General features: G+C 33.4%; 1 non-coding gene across 1 annotated transcript; it reads right to left on the bottom strand.

Annotated features, from left to right (window-relative positions):
* Window positions 1-7,144: 7,144 nt before the first annotated feature.
* On the bottom strand, window positions 7,145-7,217 carry TRNAF-GAA. Its single transcript has one exon. It is a non-coding gene; the product is annotated as a tRNA-Phe (tRNA).
* Between the last annotated feature and the right edge of the window lie 4,995 nt (window positions 7,218-12,212).

Genomic DNA, 12,212 nt, shown 5'->3' with positions numbered 1-12,212 from the left:
AATACAACAAACGGATGAACTGAACCGAATCAATCCAACCCAAATTGATTTAGTTTGTTTTTTTTGTTGGGTTGTTGGTTTATTTGATAACCCTTTTATATTATAACAATGTCCTCAACTAAGAGAAAATATATTTGAGTAAAAGCTAAAAATATTGGATGTTCAAGAAAAGGCATTTGGTTTAGTGGTGTGATTCTTCATATTTGACATCAACCTAACTTCATATTCGACATTTTATACTTACCATCATGCTCTTAATACTCATAGTCTTTCTTAACATATCATCTCTAGGCTTTATTCTCCAAGACATGTTATTTTACACTTACCATCACTTTCTTAGTACTCATAGTTTTTCTTAACATCCCATCCCAAGGCTTTATTCTCCAAGACACATCATTTTATACTTACCATCATGCTCTTAATACTCATAGTCTTTCTTAACATCCCATCCCAAGGCTTTATTCTCCCATACACATTCTACATCTAAGGACTTCACGTGTTTCCTGCAATACGACAAAATACGACCTTAATACCTAGGCCTAAGGCTTCATACATATATTTCAAGTGGTAAAACAAGGGCATTTGGTCTAGTGGTATGATTCTTGCTTTGAGTGTGAGAGGTCTCGAGTTTGATTCTCAAAATGCCCCTTCAAGAGATTGTAGTACGAATTGTGGGGATGTAGCTCAGATAGTAGAGCACTCACTTCTGATGTGGAAAGTTACGAGGTTGATACCTTGCATCTCCAAAATGAATCAATCACTGAATATATTATTTATTTTCAATTTTTTCTTATTTACGACATAATGAGCCCAGATAGTTTTTCATGTCACTATTTTGAAAATTACTTCTTTTCAATTTTTTCTTATTCATGACATGTTGAGTACCGATGTTTCTTCATTTTCACTGTTATTGATGATGGAAAATTTAGGGTTTTGTGATGCAAGAATTGTAGGGATGTAGCTTCGCTTAGCATGTGAGAGGTACGGGGATCGATACCTCGCATCTCCAAAAGAAACTATTTTATTATTAATATTTTATTCCTATTCAATATTTCCTTATTTATGACATAATATGGTGATATACTTTTTCATTTTCACAATTATTGATGAAGGGACATTTAGGGTGTTCATTTCCCACGTGGAAAGTATGGGGATCATTACCTTGCATCTTCAATTGAATCGATTAATAAATATATTATTTCTTTTCAATTTTTTCTTATCTTTTCAATTTTTTCTTATTTAGGACATAATGAGCTGGGATAGTTTTTCATTTTCACTATTACAGATGACGAGATGCTTAGGACTTTATGATACAAGAATTGTGGGGATATAGCTTAGATGGTAGAGCACTTGCTTTGCATGTAAGAGATATGGGGATCGATACCCTGCATTTCTAGATTTTCTTCATTTTCACTATTATTGATGATGGGAAATTTAGGGTTCTATGATGTAATATTTTATTTCTATTCAATTTTTTCTTATTTATGACATAATGAGTAGCGATATTTTTTCATTTTCACTATTATTCACGACGAATCATTTATGTTTTTGTGACGTAAAAATTGTGAAGATGTAGCTTAGACGGTAGAGCGCTCGCTTTGCATGCGAGTTGTACGGAGATTGATAACTTGCATCTCCAAAAGAAAGTATTTAATTTGTTATAATATTTTTTCATTTTCACAATTATCGATGCCCCGCATCACCAAAACAAATATTTGTTATTAATATTTTGATATTTTTTTATTTTCACTATTATTGATGATGGAACATTTAGGGTTTTAGGATGTCAAAATCATGGGTATGTAGCTTAGATGGTAGAGCGCTCGCTTTGCATATGAGAGGTACGAGGATTGATACCCTCCTTATTCATGACCTTGTTGTGTAGCAATATTTCTTCATTTTCAATATTATTGATGACGAAAAATTTAGGGTTTTGTGATGCAAAAATTGTGGGGATCGATACCACCCCGCATCTCCAAATACTTCTATAAAGAGAACTTCTTCACTTCTTCACAATTGCAATATCTGACCAATGAATATAATGGTCATTTATAGCTTCTATCACAATAATATAAAATAATGAGACTGAAAAGACCGTAGCCTATATGAGACTGAAAAGACCAAAGACCGTTCACCACACGCTTGTAAAATAAATTATATCTACCACCTCTGAAATTTTTCATGGCAAACCTTCCAACAGCTTGCACTTTTTCATCGTTGACACCCTTAATTGGAACTAGATTTTAAGGCAAATCTTCTCCACAACTCACTTTGGAACACTTTTATAGATAGTTTCAACAAACTTACTTTGCTCGTGAATACTTTGGAGTTCGATATTTATAGTTGTGGAGAACGCTATTTAAATTGATATGATCGAATCTTACAACAAAGTCTAATTGAGCCTCCCTCTTTTAGGAGATAGCTTCGAATCAAATTCTTTAGTTTGGACAATGATTGCATTGTTTTAGTCAAACAACCGAGACTAGTGTATTACCAAAAGTATAAATATTTTGTACGTGTATTTTCTTACATGTTAACAATTGTATACAAATAATAACTAAATTTATGAGTAGAAGTTTGGATGGAGTTTTATTAAATAGGTAATCTTAAATTATATCTAAAAATATATAAGGTTTTTTTTTTTATATACATTTACTAGAACAAAACAATGATTCAAGAAGATGTCATTCATGTCATGTTTTAATTTTTATTCTTTCTTATTTCTCAAAGATTAAAAAAAAAAAAAAAGTTAATCCTCTCTCGCATATGGTTCGTTATTTGATTATTTTCTCTTGAGTGAATTTTAAGTGAAACACATTCTCTACCCAAGTAATTGCAAGATGCAAGCTTCACACGAAGAGGAATCAAAGTCTCAAGTATCAACGTCCTCAAGTGTCAATTTTTATTCTCCATCTCAACATAAATTAAAATTATTTTCGTGAAAACATCTATTTATAAAAGCAAAATATCTCAGAGTCACAAAAATAAAAATGAGATATAGATACGATACATAAATATGATAGCAAATAGATATGGTAACATGTCATTTGTAAAAAACTAGGACACCGATGTGATAACGATACATTAATTAAAAAGAATTATTTCAAAAAATTTATCAATTTTATATTAGAAATAAATTAATATAAATAAGTTTATATGTTTGTATACTTAAAAAAAAGCTTAAGGTACGTTTCACTCTCAAAATATATTCAAACTCAAGGGTATGATACGAAATGCTGGATTATAAATTTGTAATGCATCCATTATATTAACAAGTGTTCAGTACATGCCCAACACGTGTCAGATTAGTGAAACTAAGTTATTCTCATGCTTTCTTTACACCTATTTAAAGTAGTTTGAAAACTAGCACATCAAATATTATAATTGAGTAACTACAACTTTAATTTTGTCCTTTAAGGATGGTTTTTACCAAAGAGAAATAAAATCCTTAATTTAGTACATGGTTGCAAAGATGGACACTCATTCTCATATGGAAAGAGATTTAACCCTAAGTTATATCTCATATCCTCTCTTTACCAATTATTTAGTTTTATTTAGTATGTTTCAGAAAGATACGTCCATCAATAGCAATACAATAAAAAAAAAATAAATAGAATAGATTAAATTAGCCAAAAGTAATGGCTAACATAATTAAAAAAATAAAAAAAACATAAAGGAAGAATTGATTAAATTGGCTAATTGCTAAAATAATTAAAAAAAAATGTAACAAAAACACATAAGGAAGATTAGGAACACAAGTAAAAAAAAAAAAAAAACACAAACAGCCAAAAATCAAGATTTGAAAAGTGTTAAACAGTTTTGATATATAGACATTTCAAGACTTTATTAGTGCAATATTCCCATGAAATCTAACACTAGAGCATCATAAAATTTAGAGAAATGATTGAAATGGTGAATGGGTCCTTGACGATAGTCGACCGCTATACTCTGGTTTAAGATGTAAGTGATGATTATCGGCAATATGAGTTGTGTCAATACCCACCGTTATCAAGAGAAAGTAAAGTAGAGTATAATAGATCAAGCGATCCATTTGTTGAGAGTACTGTAAGAGGCACACAAGTAAGAATGTTGGATATAACTACTCTTTCACATCAGAGGGATGAGTCTCATAGATCCAACTACAATATCAAAGAAACTTCGGGTGGTAGTGATTGCTTGCATTGATGTCTCTGTGGTATCCCAGAAACATGTAACATGATTTTTCTTGCTCAAATATAGCTTCTTAAAACTTCACTTTTGAGTAATCCAGGAAGGCTACTTAATTTGCAGCCCTCTAGTGAAGATGATCACTTTGAGGTGGGTTTGTTAGTGAAGATGCAATTATATAATCACGGTTTTATATCAATGGTTCCATTTATATCTATAAATGAAATTTGTGGTGTATTTTTTAGAAATTCAACAATAATCATATGTTATTCGGTTACAATTCTAAAGAAATTCAACTTTCGACCTTTTGTGAATGCTCAAAGCTACTTGCAAAGTATTGTCGATTATGATCCATAATACTTACCAGCTCAAAATTCAGGTTTGTTCATGTTTGAAATTATGACAAACCAGAAGACAAGATGCTTATTAGTATTGTTGGTTCATGAATTTTTCCATCTTTTAAAAATATTATTTTTTTAGTTGGAGCCTAATTTCATAATAGGCGATTGAATCACAATATTGCAATATTTTAAGTTACTTTTAAGATTAAAGGTTGATGAATAAACTAATTACTACAAGTTCTTTTTATGCATCTTATTTTGATCTAGCACATAAAGTAATTACTGAGTTCGACAAAATTGAAATAAAATCAAATAAAATCACTCAAACAAATCAATAAAATTGAAAAAACAATTAGCCTTATGACACTTCCTTCAACTCCAAGGGGCGGTAAACCAAGGATTCCTTCGCCCAAGACCCATGATCCAACTCCCAACATGGAATTGATAAGCTATAGAATCATTCCAAGAACCTCAATGGATGGGTTACAAACTCACATTACCAACCTCGACAATTGGACGTGTCACCGGCGTTAGAAGAACGACTAAATCAGAGCAAGTCCATGGAGATAGAAGATCCCGTTGAAGAATGATAGACCAACCGTAATCTTCAACCCAACGAGCCAAGCTTTTGTAGAAGCAAGAACCCTTGTATTAAAGAGATTAACATCTTCTTATACAAAATTTGGATAAACCAAGAGATAAAGCTAGAATTAGATTATGAGATCCAAGAGTGAGAAGCAAGATTTGGAACCTTTTTCAAAATTGAGTCACTCCACAATCGAACTTGATCAAGGCTTGACTAAATAACTCAGATGCAATCTACCACAAGAATTGCATCTAACATAAAAACGACAAAGATATGTTCAGATATCTATAAGGGGGAACGTCTCAACTTAAGAGATCAATTTCATTGATCACAAATATGCTTTTACATAATAATTTGTGGGTATTTATAGTCTTCCCACAAAAAAAAAAAAATAGTGCCCGTGATTTAATCTCGATCCCTTTAAATCTCCACAGAAGACCAAGTCAATTTGAGCATTACAAACTTTATGAAATTAAAATAATAAATAAAGTTTTCTAACCACTCATGAAATGATGCTTGCAACTTCATCCGCTACTTCAACAGTGCAAATATTTACTTATGAAATGACGGTTGAACCTAGCCTACCCAATTTTGTAGATGAAGTATGAATGCTTGTTGAATGTTCTTGGCCTTGGAATGTGTAATAGGTCCAGTTGGAACACCGTGATTCTTATCATCATTCCCCTCTTCAAAAGGATTCGTCCTCGAATCAGAAAAATCATCACCTACATCAAAAGAACTCAACTCAGTAACATTGAAAGTAGAATGTACACCGTGATTCTTATCATCATCCCCCTCTTCAGGATTCGTCCTCGAATCAGAAAAATCAGCACCTACATCAAAGGGACTCAACTTAGCAACATTGAAAGTATAATGTATTGACAATTCTATGGGAAGATCAATTTTATTGTTCCATGCAATCAAATGAGTCATTTTACTAAATGTCTTACGAAGCATTTATAGTCAAATAAAGAATTAGGAATCCACGCTATCTTTAGATCTACAGACTCACTCCCAATTGAATTGAGCTATCTATGGTTAACATTATAATGAAAGTTCATGAGTAAAATTATTTACGCTAATTCATTGAAACTTTAAAAAGAAATCATCTCTAAATTTAGATAAGATAGTAAGTTATACTAATTGAATCAGGTGTGGTGAAGGTCGAACAAACACGTGACCTTCAAATCTTCAATATTACGCTCTCCCAACTAAGTTATCCCCGTTAACATTGAAAATGAAAATTTGGAAATTTTAAAAAGAAATAATCACTAAATTTAGATTATATAGTAATTTTAAAAAGAAATAATCACTAACTTTAGATTGAATATTCGAGTTATGCAAGTTAGTCAACTTGAATTAGGTGCGGTGAACGTGGATCAAACACGTGACTTTTAGATCTTCACTGGTGCTCTCCAAACTGAGCTATCCTGCTAACATTAAAAATAAAAATTCATCGGTAATTTTAGATTGAATATTCGAGTTATGCAACTTAGTCAACTTGAATCTACAGCTAACATTAAAAATAAAAATATTTTCACTACTTCATTGAGATTTTAAAATCGAGTTATGTGACTTAAATCAGGTGCGGTGAACGTGGATCAAACACGTTACCTTTAAATCTTCATTATGACGCTCTCCTCACTAATATTAAAATTGAAAATTCAAAAAGTAAAGGTAAACTTATGCCAGCTGGATAAAAAACGTGACAGATCTTCCTCTAATTCATTGAGATTGAGATTTTAAAAAGAAATAATCGCTAATGCAATGAACGTGGATCAAACACGTTACCTTTAAATCTTCAATATGACGCTCTCCTCACTAATATTAAAATTGAAAATTCAAAAAGTAAAGGTAAACTTATGTCAGTTGGATAAAAAACGTGACAGATCTTCCTCTAATTCATTGAGATTGAGATACCTTTAAATCTTCAATATGACGCTCTCCTCACTAATATTAAAATTGAAAATTCAAAAAGTGCGGTGAACGTGGATCGAACACGTGACCATGACACTAACTTTAGAGTCAAGTTATGCAACTTAAAACAAAGTGCGGTGAACGTGGATCGAACACGTGACCTTCAGATCTTCAGTCTGACGCTCTCCCAACTGAGCTATCCCCGCAATCATTAGAAATAAAAATTCATAAGTATAGGTATTTTAGCTGATTCATTGAGATTTTAACAAGAAATAATGACTAATTTTCTATTGAATAGTCAGGTTATGCGAACTAGGTTTGGTTAACATGGAGATCGAACACGTGACCTTCAAATATTAAATTTGACTCTCTCCAAATTGAGCTATCCCTACAAACATTAAAAATGAAAATTTTTAAGTAAAAGTATTTACGCTAATTAATTGAAATTTTAGAAAGAAATAATCACTAATTTTAAATTTAATAGTCAAATTATGCAAGATTGAACACGAGACCTTTAGATCTTCAATCTAATGCTCTCTCAACTGAGCTATCCACACTAACATTAAAAATGAAAATTCATCAGTAAAGGTATTTTCACTAATTCATTTTAATTTTAAATAGAAATAATCACTAATTTTAGATTGAATAGTCGGGTTATGCAACTAGAATCAGGTGCGGTGAACGTGGATAACAAACACGTGACCTTCAAATCTTCAGTCTGATACTCTCCCAACAGAGTTATCCCCGCTAATATTAAAAATGAAAATTCATCAGTAAAGGTATTTTCACTAATTCATTTTAATTTTAAATAGAAATAATCACTAATTTTAGATTGAATAGTCGGGTTATGCAACTAGAATCAGGTGCGGTGAACGTGGATAACAAACACGTGACCTTCAAATCTTCAGTCTGATACTCTCCCAACAGAGTTATCCCCGCTAATATTAAAAATGAAAATTCATCAGTAAAGGTATTGGGTACGCTTCTGGAAATTCAACAAAAGGCAATAGTATTAGACCGAGATGCCAGATTTAAATCTCGCTTCTGAAAAATTCAACAAAAGGCATTGGGTACGCAGTTATAGTACGACATTCCACCCATAAACAGATGGTCAAAAAGAAATGCTCAAGCAAATATTGGAAGAAATGTTGAGGACATATGTGATCGATTTAGCAGGAAGCTGGGATAAATACCTACCCCTTATGAAATTCTCTTATAATAATAGTTGCCAAGCAACCATAAAAATGACCACATATGAGGTTCTCTACGGGCGAAGATTTTGATCCCCTATCTTTTGGGAAGAAGGGGGGCAAACGAGAACTATTGGACCAGAGCTATGCAAATTACCAACGCCGCAGTCTAAAAGATTAAAGCTAGGATACAAACCGCACAAAGCCGAGAGAAAAGCTATGCAGATCTAAGGCACAAGGACATGGAATTGTTGGTAGGGGATCATATATTCCTAGAGGTAGCACCCCATGAGAGGGGTGCTCAGGTAGGGTAAAGAGGCGAAGCTAAGCCCTAGGTTTATCCATCCCTTTGAGATATTAGAAAGGATTGGATCTAGAATCGGGCAATGCCCAAATTTGTCTGTAGGACGTAATATCTTTCATGTATCCATACTACGGAAGTATACCCTAGATCCTTCGCACGTACTGGCTCATGAAACTCTCTTCTTGAGAGATGACCTAACGTATAAAGAAGACACGATTCAAATAATAGACAAGAAAGTCAAAAGATTGAGAAACAAGGAAATCGCTCTTGTTAAGGTCCTATGGAAGAATCATAGAGTAGAAGAAGCCACTTGGGAAACAGAAGGCAAATAAGAACCTTGTACCCTGGCCTATTTTAGAATAAGCACTTTCGATGACCGAAAGTTTTCAAAGGAGAGGAGAATTTGCAACACTCAAGGTCTCCAATAAGAGACCGTGTATGATCACTACTAAGTTGTAATAGAAGCAAAGAACAAGTAGAATTGAAAAAACATTGAGAAGATGATACTTTTTCTAATTTTTATAAACTTCCCGAATCATTAAATTTTTTATAGAATAATAATTACAAGGGGCTTAAAAAAGAAAGGCTCCGATCGGAGAAGACATTTCTGGCAGAAGATTCAAAAAAATCAAGAATGAAATTATAGAAATTCTAGATGTTTCAATGGTAGTGGAAAATCCGTCTATAAATTATGAATTAGGGTAGACTATTAGGGGCAAGAAGCAAGCTTAATCGAGTACCCAATCGAGAGATACAAGTTTTTTGTTTTGGGGTATCGTGTTCATGGGTTTACCTCGAATTCGAGAACTAGTCCACTGTTCATTTCCAAACTTGTTCCTGCACCATCTAAATAAGTTTACCCATAAGTTTGGTGAAGGAAAGAGGTCCTCAAAGTGCTAGTAGGTTTTCCCACGAATCAGTCCATGTTAGGTTACCCTCTAATGTTTTCCTAAGCCAAAACCTCAACTCTTAAAGCCTAACCCAAGACATTATGTATAAACCTAAGTTCATCAATAATCCACGTACCAAGTACATAGAACTATGTGAATAACGTGCTACATAAGTTGCTAGGATCCATACCCATAAGATACCATTATTTGCCCATAAGTTCTTCTTTTGAGTCTGCTTCTTATTTTGTGTTTATAACGATTATGTATATGTAACACCCCAAACATGAAGAAAATTAGCTCCCACAAAAATAAGCCACTCATGAAAGACCCAAAGGACAGAAAGAAAAAAAATTAAAGTTTTAAGCAAGAACAAGGGACTTAGTCAATTGAGTACCCTAACAAGTGATTTCATGGATTGGAAAGGAAATAGTAAATGAAAAGGGCAAAAAAGTCATTTTATCAATTATAAAAAATCTTTCTCGATTCGTAATTCCTTATGTAGAAGGAATCTCAAGTTTCAAAAATAAGGGGGAAATGAACAAAAAACAATGAGAAATTTGTAGAAATATTATGGATTTTTCGAGAAAAATAATAATAAAACATTCGAAATGTGGAAATTACCAAAATACCCCTGAAAGAATGGATAATTAGAGAAATGCCTCTTCTATTAGAATCAGAGCATCTACCGTGACCATCCGAGCAAAATCCTTCAAACTCAAATCTCAACCGTTGGATCTCCTCCAAAATTTGATATGAACTCAATGAACACGCACGGATCATCACATCCAAGGACTAGTATTCAAAGCCAAGGTCGATAAGACTATGATCTGAGTTGATATCTCTGAAAAATTATCCAGAAAGTTCAATCTCTAAATAACGAAGATTTTAGAGCTCTCAATGTCGGTTTAAGCTCCTCTGATAAAGTCTGAAGTAGGAGAACCAATACGAAATAAGAATCGAGAAAGGTTGATCCCCCAATCGAATGCAATAAGCGTTTAGATTATGGGTCTCCTACTCTAAGATTTCTTCCAGATTCAAGAGCAATCCTCCACCATTTCTCTTCGAACATCTAAATAACGAAGATTCTGGAGCTCTCAATTTTGGTTTAAGCATCTCCTATAAAGACTGAAGTAGGAGCAACAATACGGAATAAGAATCGAGAAAGGTCGATCCCTCAATCGAAGGTAATGAGCGTTTAGATTATGGGTCTCCTACTCTCAGATTTCTTCCAAATTCGAGTGAATTCCTCCCCCATTTCTCTTCAAACATATTCCTACAGTTTCTCAACAAGATTACCCACAAGTTTTATGAAGGAATAGAGTTTTGAGAGTGCCCAGAAATCATTCCCTCAATTCAATCTGCCATTGAAGAACTTCAAGAAAAACTTGAAAATCAAATTCGAGGATACATGATGACTTGTCGAGTAAGAATGATTCCAATTAGTTTCTGCACCTCCAAGGAATGCTTCCATAGAAGACCATGAAGAAAAATAACCTCGAGAGCATGCCGAATTGAAGGAAATAAGTTTCGAAATTAAATTGGGGATAAGAGTCGAATTCCTATCTACGATCTCTTTTCCTTCAAATTAAGGATTCCTCTAGCTTCAAAGGAAGAAGTTTAGTAAACTTGATGAAAGAATTTAGAGCTGAAACGTCGTAGAACAAGCTACCCAAGAGATCAAAAATCTTGTGTTTTGAGTGAGTTGCATACTGAGTTCGATTTCTAGAAATTAAGGTCCTAGACTCAAAGACATTCCTCTAAACCAATTCCTTTAGCCTGAAGAAAGGATATGAAAGAGGTTCAATAAAGAAATAGGGCCTTGAAACCCCTAGAATCGGCTACCAAATTTTTGTTTTTTCTCCAGCGATAAATCAGATTTTGGACGAACTTTGGAAGCGAATATCTTAGGCTACGATCTACGAGAAGGTATCAAATCAATCCATAACCCTTCCTTGTAACACTCATCTTTAAGTTTCACAAAGAAATCAAGGAGAGAAATGCTGTAAATGTGGCTGTACAGGCCGAGTTTCAGATGGCGGCGATGTGAAAAATGCGCATCTTCTTCTTGTTTAGAGGAAGAAAACGATGATATGGCCAGTTCAACTAAACTATCCAAGTCAACTAAAAATTTGACCTATTCTTGGGTTTTCTCAATTTTAACCCTATTCCAGACCGATTCTCATAAAAACATTATGGTTTCATAAACTAGACACAATAAGGAGTACGTGGAAGGAAATTTGAAGTAATTCAGATACTGGAAGCTCAAGAATAGAGGTCCCAAACGTCAGCGAAGAGGCAAGTAGCCACCTTGGACTCTTTGTTAAGAAATACTTGTAGAAATCGCTTGGATTTTCATATGAACCCTAAACCAAGTATGAATTAAGAATATATGAAAAAAAAACCCAAAGAACCCTGAGTTAAGACCCTGAACCGATCAAATAGCTCAAGATTTAAGTAATGTTAAAATAACCCACTATATGAGCTCCGCTGCCCATCAAATTTTAATACTGAGCATATTATAGTGTATTTAGGTTGGATATGAATTTTGGTGGTCATTGGATAAGGATAAGTAGGTAAACCAATAAACGGTGTAAAATGACCATAATGCCCCTAAGGAAATTTACCTTCAGCTCATGACCTAGATGACCTTCAAATGCTATGAAATTCATCAATAGATCTTATTTTATAAAATCTTATATGAATCCTTTAGGATTGGTGGTTTATAGAAAAGTACTCTAATTTTATCCCAAGAGGTTATATAAGGTAATGAAGTTTGGAAGTTATTGGAAAACTTTAGTTAGCGAAACCAAGACATGG

The sequence above is a fragment of the Cucurbita maxima genome, unplaced genomic scaffold (genome assembly GCF_002738345.1).
Source record: "Cucurbita maxima cultivar Rimu unplaced genomic scaffold, Cmax_1.0 Cma_Scf00121, whole genome shotgun sequence".
Taxonomy (NCBI): Eukaryota; Viridiplantae; Streptophyta; class Magnoliopsida; order Cucurbitales; family Cucurbitaceae; genus Cucurbita; species Cucurbita maxima.
This window is presented reverse-complemented; position numbering and strand designations above follow the sequence as displayed.